The sequence below is a fragment of the Oryctolagus cuniculus genome, chromosome 9, assembly GCF_964237555.1.
Source record: "Oryctolagus cuniculus chromosome 9, mOryCun1.1, whole genome shotgun sequence".
Lineage (NCBI taxonomy): Eukaryota > Metazoa > Chordata > Mammalia > Lagomorpha > Leporidae > Oryctolagus > Oryctolagus cuniculus.
This window is the reverse complement of record NC_091440.1, coordinates 63,352,640-63,369,917: the sequence shown is the minus strand read 5'-3', so window position 1 is coordinate 63,369,917 and position 17,278 is coordinate 63,352,640. Positions and strand designations below refer to the sequence as shown.

At 43.4% G+C, this 17,278-nt stretch overlaps 2 long non-coding RNA genes across 2 annotated transcripts in view; both read right to left on the bottom strand.

Annotated features, from left to right (window-relative positions):
- The window catches only part of LOC138843794 (uncharacterized), a 159,010-nt gene that overhangs the window by 124,104 nt on the left and 17,628 nt on the right, over positions 1 to 17,278 (bottom strand). The gene's annotated exons all lie outside the window — the stretch shown is intronic.
- LOC138843795 (uncharacterized) lies at positions 1,734 to 10,507 on the bottom strand. The gene is made up of 2 exons (XR_011378789.1): positions 9,502 to 10,507; positions 1,734 to 9,383 (listed from the first exon to the last, which is right to left on the bottom strand). It is a non-coding gene; the product is annotated as an uncharacterized lncRNA (long non-coding RNA).

Below are 17,278 nucleotides of genomic sequence, written 5' to 3'. Positions count from 1 at the left end.
TGTCAGGAAAGCATCAAGGAGACTGATGGACTCAGATTCAAGTTGGACCTTGAAGGGCTGGAGAGCTTTAGAAAGATTTGCTGAGGGCATTTTAGGCCTGGAACTTGGAAAGGTGTGTAGTAGTTAAAAGAACATGAAATGGTTTTGTGTAACCAAAGGACATGTGGAGAGAGACACAGTGAGAGGACGTATGTGGCTGGAGAGAGAAGGGGGCTGGTTTTAGAAGGTTCTGAGTGTCCCGTGAAAGATTTCAACTTTAACGTCAAAGGCTTACATAGAGAGAGGCTGTGGAGAGACTCACTTTGGCCAGTGTGGAGAAGAATGGATGGGAGGCGCAAAGGCCAGGACGAGGCAAGGCTAGAGACGAATGACACATAGGGCCAGAGAAGCTTCCAGAGGCAGGTACAGTGTATTCTACTTTCATGTTTCTTTCTCTTCTCTTTTCAGTGCCTTTTAGCTGCTATTACTCACAGTTGATTTGTAAATCAATTTTCTTTACCTTCTTATTATGGAAGGCTTTTCATGAATTTCTCTTGGGCTCTGAGCTCTATCCTCGATTTCTATAAAGTCGGGATATACAATCTTTATTTTTTTTTTTTTTTGACAGGCAGAGCTAGACAATGAGAGAGAGAGAGAGGCAGAGAGAAAGGTCTTCCTTCCGGTGGTTCACCCCCCAAATGGCCGCTACGGCCAGCGCGCTATGCCAATCCGAAGCCAGGAGCCAGGTGCCTCCTCCTGGTCTCCCATGTGGGTGCAGGCCCAAGGACTTGGGCCATCCTCCACTGCCTTCTCGGGCCTCAGCGGAGAGCTGGATTGGAAGAGGAGCAACCAGGACAGAACCGGTGCCCCAGCCGGAACTAGAACCCAGGGTGCCGGCGCCACAGGCAGAGGATTAGCCTAGTGAGCCACGGCACCGGCCAGGATATACAATCTTTTTGGTCCTTGGTTGAGGTGAGAGATCCCAGGGTGCCCACTTAGGTTAAGGAAATTGCCACATCACAGCCTAGGCTCAACTTGAAGTCCTTCTGTTATGTTTTTTAAAATTTTTCTTTCTATTTTTATCTTATTTGAAAGGCAGAGAGAGAGAGAGAAAGAGAGACAGACAGAGATCTTCCATCCACTGATTCATTTCCCCAAATGCTTGCAACAGTGAAGATGGGGCCAGGCTGAAGCCAGGAGTCAGGAACTCCATCCAGGTCTCCAGCGTTGGTGTCAACTACTTGAGCCATTACCCGCTGTTTCCCAGAGTGTACATTAGCAGGAACAGAGCTGGCACTCAAAGTCTGATAGTATGAAATAGGATGTGGGCATCCCAGGAAGTGTCTTAACCACTGTGCCAAATGCCTACCCCAAAGTTTCTTCTTTATGACCTAGAGCATTAATTCATGTTTTCTCTTGTCAAGTTGATTGATTTTCACTTGAAGCTGGAGTCACATGACTGAGGATCTGGACTGCTTCCTGCTTTCTCACAAGAGGTGTTAACAATCCAGGAGTAAGGGTCAGCCGCCCTATGAACACAGGTTTATTGGACACCTGCTGTTTACACATTGCAGCACTATTACAGGTTGCATTCTAGAAAATGTAGACTCTAGGTTTCAGTTGAAGTCCCATTTAGTCCCTCTCAACTGCTAACAATATTTGCTCCTGGAATAACACTTTCTCTGTTCTGCTCTACAGATGAATCTTTCTTAACATGCCAGCAAAGCCTGACCCCTGTCAGTCATCTGGACTTCCAGAAACTTATCAATGGACACAAACAAGAAAAAGCTAGACTCTGGGATGCTTCCCAGATAAGAAATCTCCAGGCATACCAAGGAAGCAGCCTCTCCTTTGGAGATGATAAATCAGTTTGTTTAAAAATTAACACAACAACATTTCTCTGAGCCTGTTTCCTATTTCTAAAGGTAATGCATTTTGGAGAATAAAACAAGAGGGGAAGAACAGCTTGATTCAGCAACTCTTAGAAAAGTGATTCTAGGTACTACAGGGTCACAAAGAATCCAACACTTGGCCTCTGACCTCATGGAGCTTATATTCTACTTGGTGAGGTAGAGAATTGGATCAGGAGCTTTAGAGGCCCCGATCTGAAAAGATTATAGTCCTTTCCACTCATACAGTTTAAAATGTTTAAAAAACACAAAAATTTATGTGTGTGTAATTTTAGATCTTATGATTACAAAATTCTGGATTAATTGAATTGAAGCTGAACTTTTCTTGTTTGGATGCCCTTGTTTTGTTAGTGCTTTAAGCATGGGCTTCATCTGCCTATTATTAATCCAAATGGATTCTAATAACGACATACACCAGAAGATTCAAGACCATGCACAACAGATGACACCACAGAAAAGTACATGGTGGGTGCCTGTGTCATTCAGGGTTTCCCAGAGAAACAGAACCAGTAAGAGACAGATGAATAGGTGATAGAGGACTCATAGAGATAGATAGATAGATAGATAGATAGATAGATAGACACACAAGTATTTCATTAGAGATCGAGAAAGAGATTTATTTCAAGAATCTGACTTAAGTGACCATGGGCGTGACCTCCAAGTGTGAAATATGTAGCACAGGCTGAGACTGGAAACTCTTGGGCAGGAGCTGAAGCTGTGTTCAAGAGGTAGAATTTCCTCTTTATCAGAGAAATCTCCGATCTGCTCCTAAAACTTACCACTGAATAAATGAGGCTCACCTAGAATGTTGAAGATAATCTCCTTTCCTTAAAATCAAGCTATTGCAGATGTTACTCATCAAATCTACAAATATCTCCATAGCAACACCTAGATTAGTGTTTGATATCCTAGTCCAAGTGACACATGAAACTGACCAGCATGGTCCGCAGTAAAGGGCCAAGAACAACCATGGAGGATCAGAGGTAGGAATCCTAGGATGTGGTAGCTGGAAGGGAATTCAGAGATCACCACATCCAATCTCTGTCACACACAGGGAAACAGCCTGCAGTGTTTGTGTATACAAAAGGCACAAAACAAGTTTTCCCTCCTAATAGTTTGATGTGAGTGATGCAAGTGGATTTTTATGGAGACATGGTATCTGATTCTTTCTTGATCCAGGCCTGATGGCTCAGAATGTATACAGTAGGCATCCAGCCAATATTTTTTAAACTGAGTCACGAGGCTAGTGGATATGAGACTGAAGTCTGATCCTACTGTTTAAGGACAGGATCCGAGACTATCAGTTCACCAATATTTCCCCTGGGCCTAGCCTAGTCAGGGCATGCAATAGCTGCTCAAAAGCTTTGGTGGAATTCAAGAATCGAATGAGTCCCTGGAATTCAGGCCAGTTGGATCTGAAATATTCTAATTCTACCACAGAAATTTAGACACAGAAAATACTCTAAACATAAAATGTATTTTCTGAGTTTTTTCATCTGTACAATGGAAATGATAGCATATTACCTCTCTGAAAGATGTATCCTAAGTAGTACTTCAAAGAGGTCATAGAAAATTGAATTTAAAAATAAGTTTGGAGCCAGTGCTGTGGTGTAGTGGGTAAAGCTGCTGCCTGCAGTGCCAGCATCCCATATGGGCACTGGTTCAAGTCCTGGATGCTCTACTTCCAATCCCACTCTCTGCCAAAGCCTGCAAAAGCAGTACAAGATGGCCTAGTCCTTGGGCCTCCCACGTGGGAGACTGGGAAGAAGCTCCTGGTTCCTGCCTTTGGATCCATGCAGCTCTGGCCATTGCAGCCAATTGGGGAGTGAACCAGCAGATGGAAGACCTCTCTCTTTCTGCCTCTCCTCTCTATATGTAACTCTGACTTTCAAATAAGTAAGTAAATCTTTTTTTTTTTAAAAAAAGTTAGATGCAAAAAAATGAAAACTATGAACAATTTTTTCATAATACATATTTTCTATGAACTTTTGGAAGACCCCATATGAGCATACAGACACGAGTGTATATATGCAAACATTTAGCACAGCACTTACTTAGTATAGAGTAGATGATCAATAAATACCAGCCAAAATGGCTCAGTTGGGAGAGTGTTAGACTGAAGATCCAATAAATGGTAGTGATTTCAATAGCAAACACTATTTCATACTATCCAATCCCCTTCTCCAGAGATTGCCCTTTACTGAAATAAGAACTATGTTCATCAAGAGATTACAGTTCCTGTCCCCAGGGGTTAGCCCACAATGACCGAGCCACTTGGAGAGACAAAGTGCTGGCTGCTGCGCTTCAAGGTGGGACCAATTCCATAGCTCATGACGATGAGGGTGCTGCTGGTCTCCAGCACAGCTCCCTGCTGGTTTTCACCCACTGACTCAGTTCCTCCCACTCTTTTCTTCTGAAAGCATGTCTCACTAAATCACTTGAACAGAACTCCTGTCTCAGGTTTTGCTTCTAGGGAACCCAACTTAGATGCAGTTACATGGAGAGAGTGTTCCTCCTTTCTACTTATGCAGTAATGAGTCCAAAAACTCAGATTGGTGTGATTTTGATATCCAGACCACTGGGTAAGTCTCTGCCACGTTTCCCTAGGCAGAGGGAAATGGCTCTTCAACTGCAGCTGCATCTGCCACCTGGCTCATCCACAGCAAACCCTGTCAATCAGAGAGGGGCTGGGTGCTGAGTCTTTCAGATCTTACATGCTGCCTAATTCCACTTGGCCACATCTATTCAGTGAGCTTGGCTTGCTCTCAGAACCAAATAATCACATTTTCAAACTCCAAAGCTTGAATTTCAGAGAATATATTCACTCATTCACTCGCTCATTCAATTATTCACCAGCAGTCATGGAATGTTGTCCATGTAGCCAGCTACTGTGTTAGGTAAGGAGTTGGGGATGTGCTACAAACATTGCTAAGATTCTGTTCCTTCCTTCCAGGTATTCACAGTCTGGAAGGAGAAAATGGACAAGTAAAAAGGAGATTGCAATGGAGTTTTCAATGCATACTATAATATGATGCTACAAGAACACAGAGGAGGGTCCCCTAAACCAGGAGGGGAGTCAAAATGGCCTATTCTTCATCATGGTTGACTTAACCAGAAATAAATAGAAGTCTGCTAGCACACTGTGAATCAGAATGGCTACTTCAAAGGATAAGGTGTTACAACACACAAAAGATGTGTAGGTTTAAGCACAAAGGATGGTTGCCTAGTGATGGATGGAATAAAGAGATATAAATGTAAAGGACTCTGCCTGCTGAGCTATTACTGCCTTAGCTTTTCTCCCACTCAAATGCGCACTTCCTGGAGATCCAAAGAAAAGGCAATTGAATTAGATGATTTTTGGCTAGGCAATGGCCAACTGAATGGCTGAGGTCTCCCACTGCCTTTTCACCCAACAGCATGGCTGCTAACCCACAGACAAGGCCAGAATGCAGCAGCCTCACTGCAAGGTTGCCTTTTGTTGCTCACTCCTCTGGTGCCATTCATCATCAATCTATTCCTGCAAGACATGCAGAGGTTATGGCATAACTCTGAAGTTAGGAATGTTAATTGTTCCATGTTGATATTAGTGTAGCAGGTGCTAATGGTAAAATAATTACAACTCTGTGCCTTTATGGCCATTTTCATTGCCCTCTTGTGGCTATGCAGTTATTTGGCTATTCATGGTAATGACTTAATACACAGTGGCTATTATTCTTTTGACTATACAGCTGGGAGGAGTCGGAGAGGAGGAGGTGTATGGGGGAAGCTGGGGCCTGATAAATACTTTATTTTTCTTGAGATCATTTTTCCCCTGTGCAGAGGGCACTCTTGGGCTGTAAGAATATAAACTCATAAAAATACTAGTGATTTGGTGATTCAAGACACCCATGTTCTTATTCATCAGTAAGATCAGTTGGTGATAATGTGTTGGGTCTAAAAGATAAGGAGAATTCATGTCTCTCCAAATGCTACCCCCTACCCACTTTCCTGAGTAGCAGGCCTCAGGGCCAACAGAGACTCTCCATCTCATTCAGTCTTCTGGGGCCCACTTCCAGTTGTTCTCAAAGCCCATCAATTATAATCTGCTGAGCGTCTGTCTTCTGTTGCCATCTTTCTGGTTCTGATCATGGCTCGGGACACTTAGCTCTTCCTTACACTAGTGATTTGCAGATACCACCTTACTGGTCTCCACTCCTGTATTTTCAGGCTACTCTCACTCTATCAATCACATTGGTTCCTTATTCAAAATTCTCCATGAGTGACTCTCATGGACTAACTTCTTTTCAAGATGCTTCAAGATCTACCCCCTTCCTACCTTTTTAACTTCCTTTCCTTCTATTGTTCCTTCTCATTCCCAATAGCCATGAGTACGACTCATTATTTGGTATTCTCCAAGTACATCATGCTGTTTCCTCATACCTCCATGCCCTTTCTGGACTGCTCTTCCTCCCTCATCCTTCAGAGTATGCTTCCTCTGAAAGCCTTCCTGGACTCACCCAGCAAATGTGACCCTCTCTTTCCTGTGCACCAGGTGTTCAACCTCCAGCCTAGAAACAACCACACTGTAGGATAATCTTACATTGCTTCATCTGTTTCCTTACAAGACTATGAACTCCTAGAAGTTCCTAAGTTCTTTGTTATTCATTTCCACTATCCAGCACAGTGTCAGGTACATGGCAACTATTTAGTATGTGTTGAGAAAAATGAGTGAAGTGGGTTTCCTCCTAATGTGCTAGGATCTTCTGGATTAAACGGACAGATAAATCAGTAACATTCTACAAGGATCATGAGAAGTATTTAGTAAATTCATAGTCACAGTCACATAACCACACCTGTTAGAAGCCCAGCCTCCCTTTCTCCACGATCATCCCATGTTCTACTCCCTCCTGGGAGGAACACCCTTACCTTCTCTTCATAAATTTCAGCTCAAATTTGTATTCCTTACAGAAGGCTTATTGCACACCCTTCCGAACCCCACCAGACAGGCTCAGCCTCCAGGTCTGTGTTCCCATGGCATCTGTGCTGTGTTTTTCCATTTTTTTTATCTCACCCATAATTAGAAAACATTTTTCTAATTATATGTTCTATATAAGAAATTAACAGATAATAACTGCTTTGTCTACTACATATTAAGCTCCTTAAAGGCAGGGACTGTATTTTTCTTATTTACTACTTGGTTCTGGGCCTGTTATATTGTCTGGCCTATACAGAGTACACAATAAGTTCTCAAATTAAGGAGCTAGAAAGTCCCCAAGACAGGACATAATTCTGACTTCTACTTAAGACACACACTTAGACATAACTGCATCTCTTTCCGGAGATATGTTCCAAGTATATGTTTTCAAGCATAACATCTCGAACAATTTGTTGACATCTCATCAGTACAGACTTTTGAGAGTAAGGGAGAAAACCACCATTCAAAATTTGTTGTAGATTTCAAGGTCAGTTTAATTCAACATCTACCAAGTACCTACTCTGTACCAGACACTGTCCTTGACACACACTTGGCAACAGGAACATGAATATGACATGGCTCCTGACTTTGAGATGCATAAAGCCCTTTGAGACATGGCACTCTGTAGACTTAATAAAGCTACATTCACTCCAAACTCAACTTGTTTCTTTAAATCACATGGTCATCACTGCCCAATTTTTTGGAACTTTCCTTCCTGCTTTGACCATTTTGTTAATTATTACTTAGCTTTCCCACATCAAAACCTTCTTTGTCGAAGACTACAGCCCTCCTTCCTTCCCTGCCTCTCTTCCCCTTTCATTCCCTACAATTCTGTCCTCACGCTTTCTCTGTGCTCCTCTGCTGTTCCCAAGAGCAGTCCCTAAAACCCTGTTCACTGCGGTATCCTCACCCCATCATCCCTATTCCTTGTGCTCCTTCAGAGCAGGGACTATCATTTTACTCTCTTATGAGGACACTGACTGACACACAGGTAATGCTCAATGATTTTTGTTGCAGGCAAGATGAATGAATGAATAAATAAAACTAATATACTTACCTGAATATCCTGCAAGATACTTTTTAATGGATTGTTTATAATTAGGAACCCTCACTCCTGCAGTGAGGGTTCCTCAGTTTCTGCCCCAAATCAACTGTAGTTAAACATCTTCTAATAAATCTTATTATCTCGGATTCTATTTGACTCAACTATATGAAATTGCCATTATGTGCATCCAAAAAGGTTGAACACCAGCATATCATATGATTCACTCTAATACTCAACAAATCCGCTTAATGATGGTGCCAAGGTGAACATCAAAGTGTCCACATTCAAATGTTCAGGTTCCAAATGAGAGGACTGATTTCTTTATCATTCTTGGTCTCCCTGGTTTATGTCTCCAGTGTTAGTCAGAGGGTCTGCCAATCTCTTCCCTTATTCTTACTGGTTGGGCCCACAAATGCTTCAAGTGAAGTGTTGGGCAGAAATCACCCTTTTAGGGTCATTCATGGAAAGGTTAGCAGAGGCCACTTAGCAAAGGCCCTGCACAAAGCAAACGTACAATAATGTCTGAATATGAAGCAGCACAATAACTGTTATTCACACCACTGAGCAAATAGCCAGTTAGTTGGATAGAGTGACATGGGATGGTAGTTCGGTTAAGTCCCACTCTTTCTGTAGAGTCACACTTTTTGGCTGCTTGTCCATAGGCCTTTAACTGATGCCCGGCTCATTTTCCAAGTAGCCACTCATCTCTCTCCAGTCCCTAGAACCAAGCTCTTATACACTGTCTAATCCACAGCCTTTACCAAGAGACTATGCTACATTTCTCATTGCCGTCCAGCCTCTTGCCCCATTTCCTATCTATGTCTGCACTTTCATCCCTTAAATCTCATACTCCATACTTTATAGGAACCACCCTAGATTTCCCTCCGTGGAGACTGAATTTTCTCTGTTTACTCAAAATATCATGTCAGGAGGTAGGCAGAGCACTTGGGACCCAACTGCCAGCACTACTCTTACTTGTCTGATACTCTCTGCTGATTAACAGCCCTAGAGTTAGGGACTGATTTTTCCCTCCAAAGAGTTGTCTGATGTAAAGGCACAGAAAAAAGGACAGGAACACAAACCTGCCCCTAATGGATCTTTCTTTTGCCACAAATCATGTTCAAATCTCTTTATTATAACACTGGTCAAAATTCAGCTCCCTCCTCACACTCTGTATTTCCCAGGCCTATGAGAAAAGTGGAGGGAGAGGGGGTGGGATGGAGGAGGGAAGGCCAGCAATCTGCCGGGTGTGGTGTCCTGCGGTGTAATCTAAAGGCATGACATCAGCAGAGGCCTTGACATCTAAGAGGCCTTAGAAGGAATTCTGACCTGGCTTCTAGCCTTTCCCCAGGTTATCCTCCCTTTGTACCTTCCAGGCAAGTGAGTTCCTGTGCTCATTTCACATGGTTTGACCTTCTGTTGAAGTCCTTGGTCTTCCCTGGTGGTCTATCAGCTCCCACCTCCCTTCCAATTCTTTTTCCTGGTTTTGTAACACCTGTTGAGTGAGACGCACAGGGTTTACAGCCACCACACTGCTCCATAGGATGGTGAAGTAATCGGAAAATATTACTTTCTCAGTCTTTAAAATTATCTTGAGGAGGTGAGGCACTCACCCCCTGGGAGGTGTCTGTGTGGTCAGATAAGATGACTGCTGCATTCCATTCCAGTCTTGTCATTCATTCAACCGTTCTTTTTTAGTGGACAGCTCCAGAGAGCCATCGAGGTACGTCACAGCCCAAAGCACTCAGCTAAAATGGGATTCCCTGCATGGCATCCACAACTAAAAATCAATCCATATATAGTTCGTCTACAATTTAGGGCTTAGGTTCTTCTATTTTTTTTTCTTCTCCTGTCCTGTGGCAGCTTTTTAAAAATTCAGACGTATCATAGATGGTGACACATGTATCACTATCAACGAGTTCTCCCACAAAACTCATTTTACTCAGGTATACAGACCATATTCATATGTAGGGCTTAATCAGTAGGATTGCCTGGGTAGGGATCTCAGCTCCCAAACCTTAAACATGGATGGATTATTTAATGCTCTACACTTCAGCTTCCTTATCTATAAAATTATAATAGGATGTAACTCATTATAATTAAATGAATTCTGTATACAAAGTACTCAAAACAGTGCCTGGAAAAACAGTTGACCAAAGGGGTTAAAAAGGGTTATATTATAAGTAGTTGCCATAGAAGAAATAATACTTATTTTCCATAGAGGAGTAGGTTTTCCTGTGGTGTTTCTCACAGAACCCTTGCATTTGTCCCTGGACCTGCTGAGGTCTCTGGATATTTGAGAACCAGCAGTTTAGCAGGAAGTATCCCAGACCAAAGGTTCAGAACGGTGTCAGGACTGTCAGTGCTGTGGAGTGGCAGCAAACACGGTTTGCCTGGAGCCACTATTAAAATCCTGTTTGAGAATCCCAAAACACGGTTCTGTGGCCAGTCTCTCCACCTCTCTCATTTCTCCCCCCTGTGAAACTGGACTATTCCAGTGCTGCTCACCTCACAGGGTGAGAACCTAACGAGAAAGTGTTTATGCAAGTCCGGAATGGCAGCTGACTCTGGACCCGCAATTCCAAGCAGATGGAAGCACTTCGAAAAACCAAGCCGGCCTGACAGGCTAACAGTGGGACCAATGATATTCCGAGTCCTGCTTCCGGGGGGATGGACGCCGAGGGGGGGGGGCGGGCGCGCGCCAGAGTGGCAGGCACTTTGGCCAATAGACTGCGGGAGGTGACGGGCGGAGGCGGTTCTTGGCCGCCCTTGGCCTGGTGGGAGGGCGAGAGGCCACCAGCCTGGCCGACCCCCTTCCCGCCTGCCTTGGGATAGCCAAGCGCGGCTGCTTGTGGGGCTTTGTCAGATCCTCGCGCTCTCGCCGCGGGTACAGAGGCGCTTGGCATTTGTCCAGGGAGCCTAGTGAAATCTCGTTAGCAAGAACAGCAGGCTCCTGGCGAAGTCGCAACGTGCCCATCAAGCTCAGGAATCCCGGCGCCAGGACCCCAACTCGCAGAGATAAGACCCCTGGGGACCAAGGGCCTCCTGCTTCAGCACGCATAAGCTGAATGGCAGGGGCACAGCGCCCTGCTGGAGGAGGAGCAGGGGCAGGCTTTCCTACCTAAAACGCGTTCGCAGGCTTCCTAGGAGAAACCCAGAAACTGGGATTAGGGCGAGGACACAATTGGAAAGGATCCATTTACTTTGCTAGCTGCCATCTCACGTGCTTTCAGGACCCAAGATTTGCCTGTTTAGGCCCACTGGACTGCAAGTCTAGTCACCACGCTCTCCTACTTAAAACTCCATGAATTGAGAGTGAACTGTAAAACCAGTACTGTGTGTGTGTGTGTGTGTGTGTGTGCGCGCAAATTGTTGAAATTTTTACTTAGCGTAGAGTTGGTCATCTGTGTACAAAGTTAATTGAAAATGAATCTTAATAAAGAATGGGGCTGGTAAGGGGTGGGAGGACTGATATGGTGGAAAAATAACTATTTCTAAAGTTGTACTTATGAAGTTTGTATTTCTTAAAAAATAAAAAAAAAATTTAAAAAACCCACAAAACTATGGATTTTCTCATCGCCTTCAAGATAAAGGCCTAACACTGAACTTGCCTTTCAGGGCTGTGGAGGTTCTGTTCCCCTGATTACTGCTCAGTTCCATCCCTGGCCACTTTCCACTTTCTTTCCCCAGTTAAGAGTTGGTGAAGTTAGTAAGGAGGTGAATGAGCTGCTCCTAGAATGATCGGTAATACTGTAGTAGAAGAACCCCTCCATACTCCAAAGGACAATGAAAACCTACTGTGCTGTGTGTCCCCTCAAAGGGGAAGCCGAATCTGCCCTGGAATTCAAGAATCCAAAACGCAGCCTTTGCTCAGCTTTTGGTTTTACTGTAGGTGGGACCTGCCACAGGCTGCTTCCAGTATCTACTCCTTCATTTATAAAATAGAGCCAGAGAAGTAACGTTTCCTATTCTCTTACATCTTTGCCTTTTTGAAATACTTCAGAGAAAAACCCAGCAGTGCACAGGGAAGCACTTTACAAATTCAAAGTATTAACAATACAGGTCCCCTGTAACAAGGCGTACACCACGAATTCCCTGTAAAATGCTTTCCCAAGCCATATAGAATCTGCATTTTAGACACTGTGTGTAATGCCTAAGGTTTATCTCATACGAGGCATAGCATCAAAGCACCACATAGGGGTTTTGTCTATGACTGGATCTGAGCAGGCCACTTCTGCCCACCAGTTGGGCTTAATAGAGGGAGTTGTTGGGGCCCAGAGAGAAGGTGAGAGAAGAAGATGTCAGCTAAGGGATCCAGCCTGAGTGATGTAAAGATGGCTCTGTCTCCACAGAGGAACTAGAATACTGCGTGAAGTATTAGAATGTGGGGTCATGAGCTGCTCTAGGTGCCGGCTCACACATGCTCTGAATTGCCTTAATTTCTCTGCCTTCAATAGCCCTTGCCAATGTGGGATGCTTCTCTCTTTCTCACTCTAACCTCTCAACTAGACATGGTGAGATTTCAGCCCACTTTTGTAGCCTTTTAAGGCGAGACTCAGCAAGACTCCTTGCTTATGAAAGGAGTCTGTTTCCACAGCAGTGAAGGAACTGAGGGAGGAAAGTGAGAGAAACAAGAGTGTGTTTTCTCAGAATCATTTCTCCAGGCACACCAAACAATTCAAAGGGCAAGGGCAACTCAGTGACCAGGAGTGTGGTAGTGTGGGTGAGTTCTGAAAAATAGAACAGATCTTTAGGTCTCCTCCCAGGGATGAGAGCAATAAGAAATCTGAGCATGAAAATGTCCCCTTGAGCTGACAAACCTTATCTTTTTGGCTATCTGACTTAGATCACTTCATAAAGGCTTTAGCCAGATCTCCTAGGTTTTAAACCCTGGCTCTACTTCTAACTAACTCCATAATGACTCTTAACCTTAACTCTGTTTATTGTCATCTCAAAAAATGGGGATAATAATAATTGACGCCTCGATTTTAGGTTGCTGTGAGAATTAAATGAATTAGTTTATGCCAATGCCCTTAGATCAGTGTCCCTCACATTAGAAATGCTATTGTCAGCCGACGTCGCGGCTCACTAGGCTAATTCTCTGCCTGCGGCGCCGGCACCCTGGGTTCTAGTCCCGGTCGGGGCCCCGGATTCTGTCCTGGTTGCTCCCCTTCCAGTCCAGCTCTCTGCTGTGGCCCGGGAAGGCAGTAGAGGATGGCCCAAGTCCTTGGGCCCTGCACTGCATGGGAGACCAGGAGAAGCACCTGGCTCCTGGCTTCGGATCAGCGCTGTACACTGGCCGGGGCGGCCATTGGAGGGTGAACCAACAGAAAAAGGAAGACCTTTCTCTCTGTCTCTCTCTCTCTCACTGTCCACTCTGCCTATAAAAAAAAAAAAAAAAAGAAATGCTATTGTCACTATCATCATTGCAGCTGCCTGTTGATAATTGAAACAGGCCATACACTTCTATGACAGTTATTTTCAACTGTGTCATAAAAGGAGGGAAGAGGAACCATATCAGCTAAGGTGCTTCCACGTATTCTCGCCCTCCTCCTTATCTCCCCTTCCCAGCCTTCTGGAAATTAAGACCTATTGATCTGGGGTAAGACATGGGCATGTGTAGTTTGAAAATACAAATCTGAAATGCTTTCTTTCATTCATTGTGTCTCAAATTTGAGAGATTTCTCTGCAGGCTTAAAGATGTTTTTAATTCATGAGGATTATCAGGTTGTTCTAAGCTTGGGCAGCATATAGACATATGATGAAATCAGCACTCTGTCTCCAAGAAGGAAACCAACTCCATTTGTGATTCATGATAGAGTGATGAGCTTCCTCAAACTTACAGGTGATATTTTACTGATGGAATTATTTCTGGGGACACTAGCCCTTACCATTTAATGTTTGATCATAAATTGTGTAGTACTGAGTGCATTACCCTGAAACTGATTTTTTTTTTACTTAATTTACGAGGCATCCTTCCAGGATCTAACTCATTCTTTTTTATAGCTGCCTAATATTCGACATTATGCATACACCACATTTTTTCAAACAATTTTGTTTGGTGGAAATTCAGGTTGTTTACTACCATAATTTAATTTTTTACCCGAGGAGCAGCATACTAGAGTAAACATCTTTTCATATACTCCCTATACTAAAGCACTTTTTCCCTCTCCTCCTAGGAGGTAATCACCAAAGTATAGAGACTAGATCACAAGATGTGCACATTGGTAATTTTAGAAGATATTATCCAAAAGATTGAAGCTTAGGTAACCACTATCCTTTCACCAGCTTCTCCTGAGTGTATTATGGGCACCGTGGGAAGGAGGCAGGATGACCTAGAACACTTTCAAGTGGATACCACTCTGAGTATGATGAGACTATGTATGATTCACGGTTTGTGATGTATTCTGCATTTTAAGGAACAGTTCTAACCTCATTGGATAGCATGTCATTTGCCCTTTTCTTAACATAGGTGTGCCCATAACGTTGCTGAATTAACCACCCACTGTTGCACAACCATAACCATCAATCCACCTTCCAGCCCTGCTCTTGGTTTTCTGTGATACCTACTTGCAGGCGATGGTGGGCAAGGGTAGATGCTAAGAAACCACTGGAGTATGTAAAAGGAGTTGTGGGAGAAGGGGCTACGTCATCTGACCCACAGGTCATAGGAGAGATGGAAGGCAGCAGGACAGGATCTGTTTCCTTATGCTCATGCTGTCTCTCTGCTCAGTGGCATGTTCAGTGTATTAGCTGCTGACTTCTGTAACACCCTCCTGTAATCTCTGCAAATCCAACAGTGTCTTTTGTTGTCACACTCCATCAGCTGTGTTGTAATTCCCAATAACTGGCACACAATTTGTGTCCTATCCCTGCAAAGCTGGCCCAAAATAAATGGCTTCAGAGGGCTTAATGATAAATTGAAGCATTCTGAATGGATTCTGAACGTATTGTAAGTCAGGACAAATCCTCCCTGGAATCCAATTTGGCTGCTTCATTACCAGCTCTATCTCCTGCATGCAAAAAGATGATAAACAATATTGTAGAGATGTAGATGAGATTGGCTTTTGTGACCTAATGTTTTTGATGAAGAGAGAAGTACATGTTGTTAAAATAGGAAAGTGCACAAAACCCAGTGGCAACAGAATATTACAAGCTTCATTTTGAACAGGAATCATTTATGATTTTGTTACATTGGAGACAAAGACCTGGATGCCTTTGCATTTTGTAGTGGTTTAATTAACCTTTGTGCGTGGAGAATGGTACACCTACTCCACAAACTAAAAGCCATTTAAGAAAACAGGAAGTTGCCAGCTATTTCTTACTGACCCAGACCAATATTCTGCAGGGGCTTAAAGAGTAGTGATGTGGTTTCCAGGGCCAGGTTCTGCATGATGCAGTCTTCGTCTTTCTGTACTTCTGTTTCTCCTTTTAGAAAATGGCTAGTAGTCATTTGCACTTTATTTTTTAAAGTGGCACTAAGATCCAACAGATGATCAAATGTGAGAGGCTGTATGGGCAAAAAGGGCAAGTTTAAGGAATAAATCTAGTGAGCAGTCATGAAGAACTGTTGAGATTTGGCTATCATTTAAGGTTAATAAGTTGATACACAATGTTGGGACTGACAGTATTGTGTGCTATTTCCATTCATGATTTTTGGAGTTAGACCAAGATTTAAATCTTCCGTCTGCCCCTTTGTAGCTGTGTGACCTCAGTTCTTCATTCACCTGATGAGAATGAAATGGAGGACTGTGGGACTGTGGGCCACACAGTGCGTGTCCAGTGCGTTATAATGGTGCCATGCTTGGCAGCCATGATTTGCATAGTGCTAAAACTACTGATGTCACATATTGACCCCTGTGTTCATTTCCTGTGACTGCTATAACCAACTACCACAACCCTGGTGCCTTCAAACAGCAAAAATCTATTCTCTTAGATTTCTAGTAACCAGAAATCTGAACTCACAGTATCAGCAGGGCAATGCTCCCTGTGTAAGTAAGCACTAGAGGATCAGTTCCTCGCCCCTTTCAGCTTCTGACTTCTGACTGCTGACTTTCCCTGGTGATAAGCGGCTTGTGGCTGCATCACTCCCATGCCCGCCTCTGTCTTCTCACTGCCTCCTCCTCTGTGTGTGTCTAATCTCCTGCCATTCTCTTGTAAGGACACTTTTGTTGGTATGCAGGGTTCACCCAGATAACTCAAAGTGGTAGGTTTATCTCAAGATCCTTAATTTAGTCACATATGTGAAAACTTTGCTGTAGAAAATAACACTCACAGATCCTAAGGCTTAGGACTTGCCATCTTTTGGGCACAGCTCAGCCCATTACAACCACTTATAACGTGTCAGACTACCCTGGTTTCCAGACATCTCTGGTTCCTAGTTGAGAAAGGGAGAAAACCAGAAGGGAATCAAACATGATTTTATTTAGCCAGATTGCTGAGAGGAATGGGGAGTATTTGTCAATGGAAAACAAAGTAAATAACTGTTTTCTGTGCTACCGATTCTTCACTGCAAGCATAAACAGAGATCCCACATGGGTGACATAGCATAGAGGTAGAGACACACCTTATTTTAGGAGTAACCTTGGAGAATTTCCTGAATTTTTCTGTGCCTCAGTTTCTTTAACTGTAAAAGGAGCACCTACCTCAAATAGATTCCTGAGAGGATCAAATAGGACCCAAGTTAAAACACACACACACACACACACACTCTGAGTATGTGTTAGTTGTTATGTATTTTTGTGCATATAGATGAAGATTGGGGAGCAGACAGAACACTTGAGATCCTCTGAAACAGAAACCCCGCTATCTGTTTGCATTCTTCTAAATTCGTTACTTTTTCTAAAAGCATTAGGCAGAGAATGCTCTGGGTGTGACCTTATCCACTGAGAGTTCCTTCACAATTACACACGTGAAGAGCAAACACTAATGAATAAACACAGGCAGGGGCAGATCCAATGTTGTGGGAAACTTCTTGATAAACAGGAACTCAAGATCACCAATGTGAAAGGGAATGGGTACTTGGAATGAGAAAGAAAGCACCATGAATCGCTGGAGACGCTGATCATGGATGACAGATGAAATGCCAGCCCGTGCGCGTGATCATCGGAAGGGGACAGGCCAGCAGGTGGATGACCTGATGGACAGCCATCTTCTGGACTAGGAATCAGTAAGGTTAAATCCATCAGGCAATGTGGGAGATTTGTTACATAAAAATTACACTCTTTGTCAAGTTGTTTTCCCTTTTTTTTAAATACTTCACAGATAAAGAAATTTACAGATATGTATGTCTGAATTTACATTCCAAGTTCAGGAAAATGCAATCCCATGTTTCCTTTCTGTCTTGTTTAGTTTGTCTTTTAAGGTGTACGTATTTATTTGAAAGGGAGA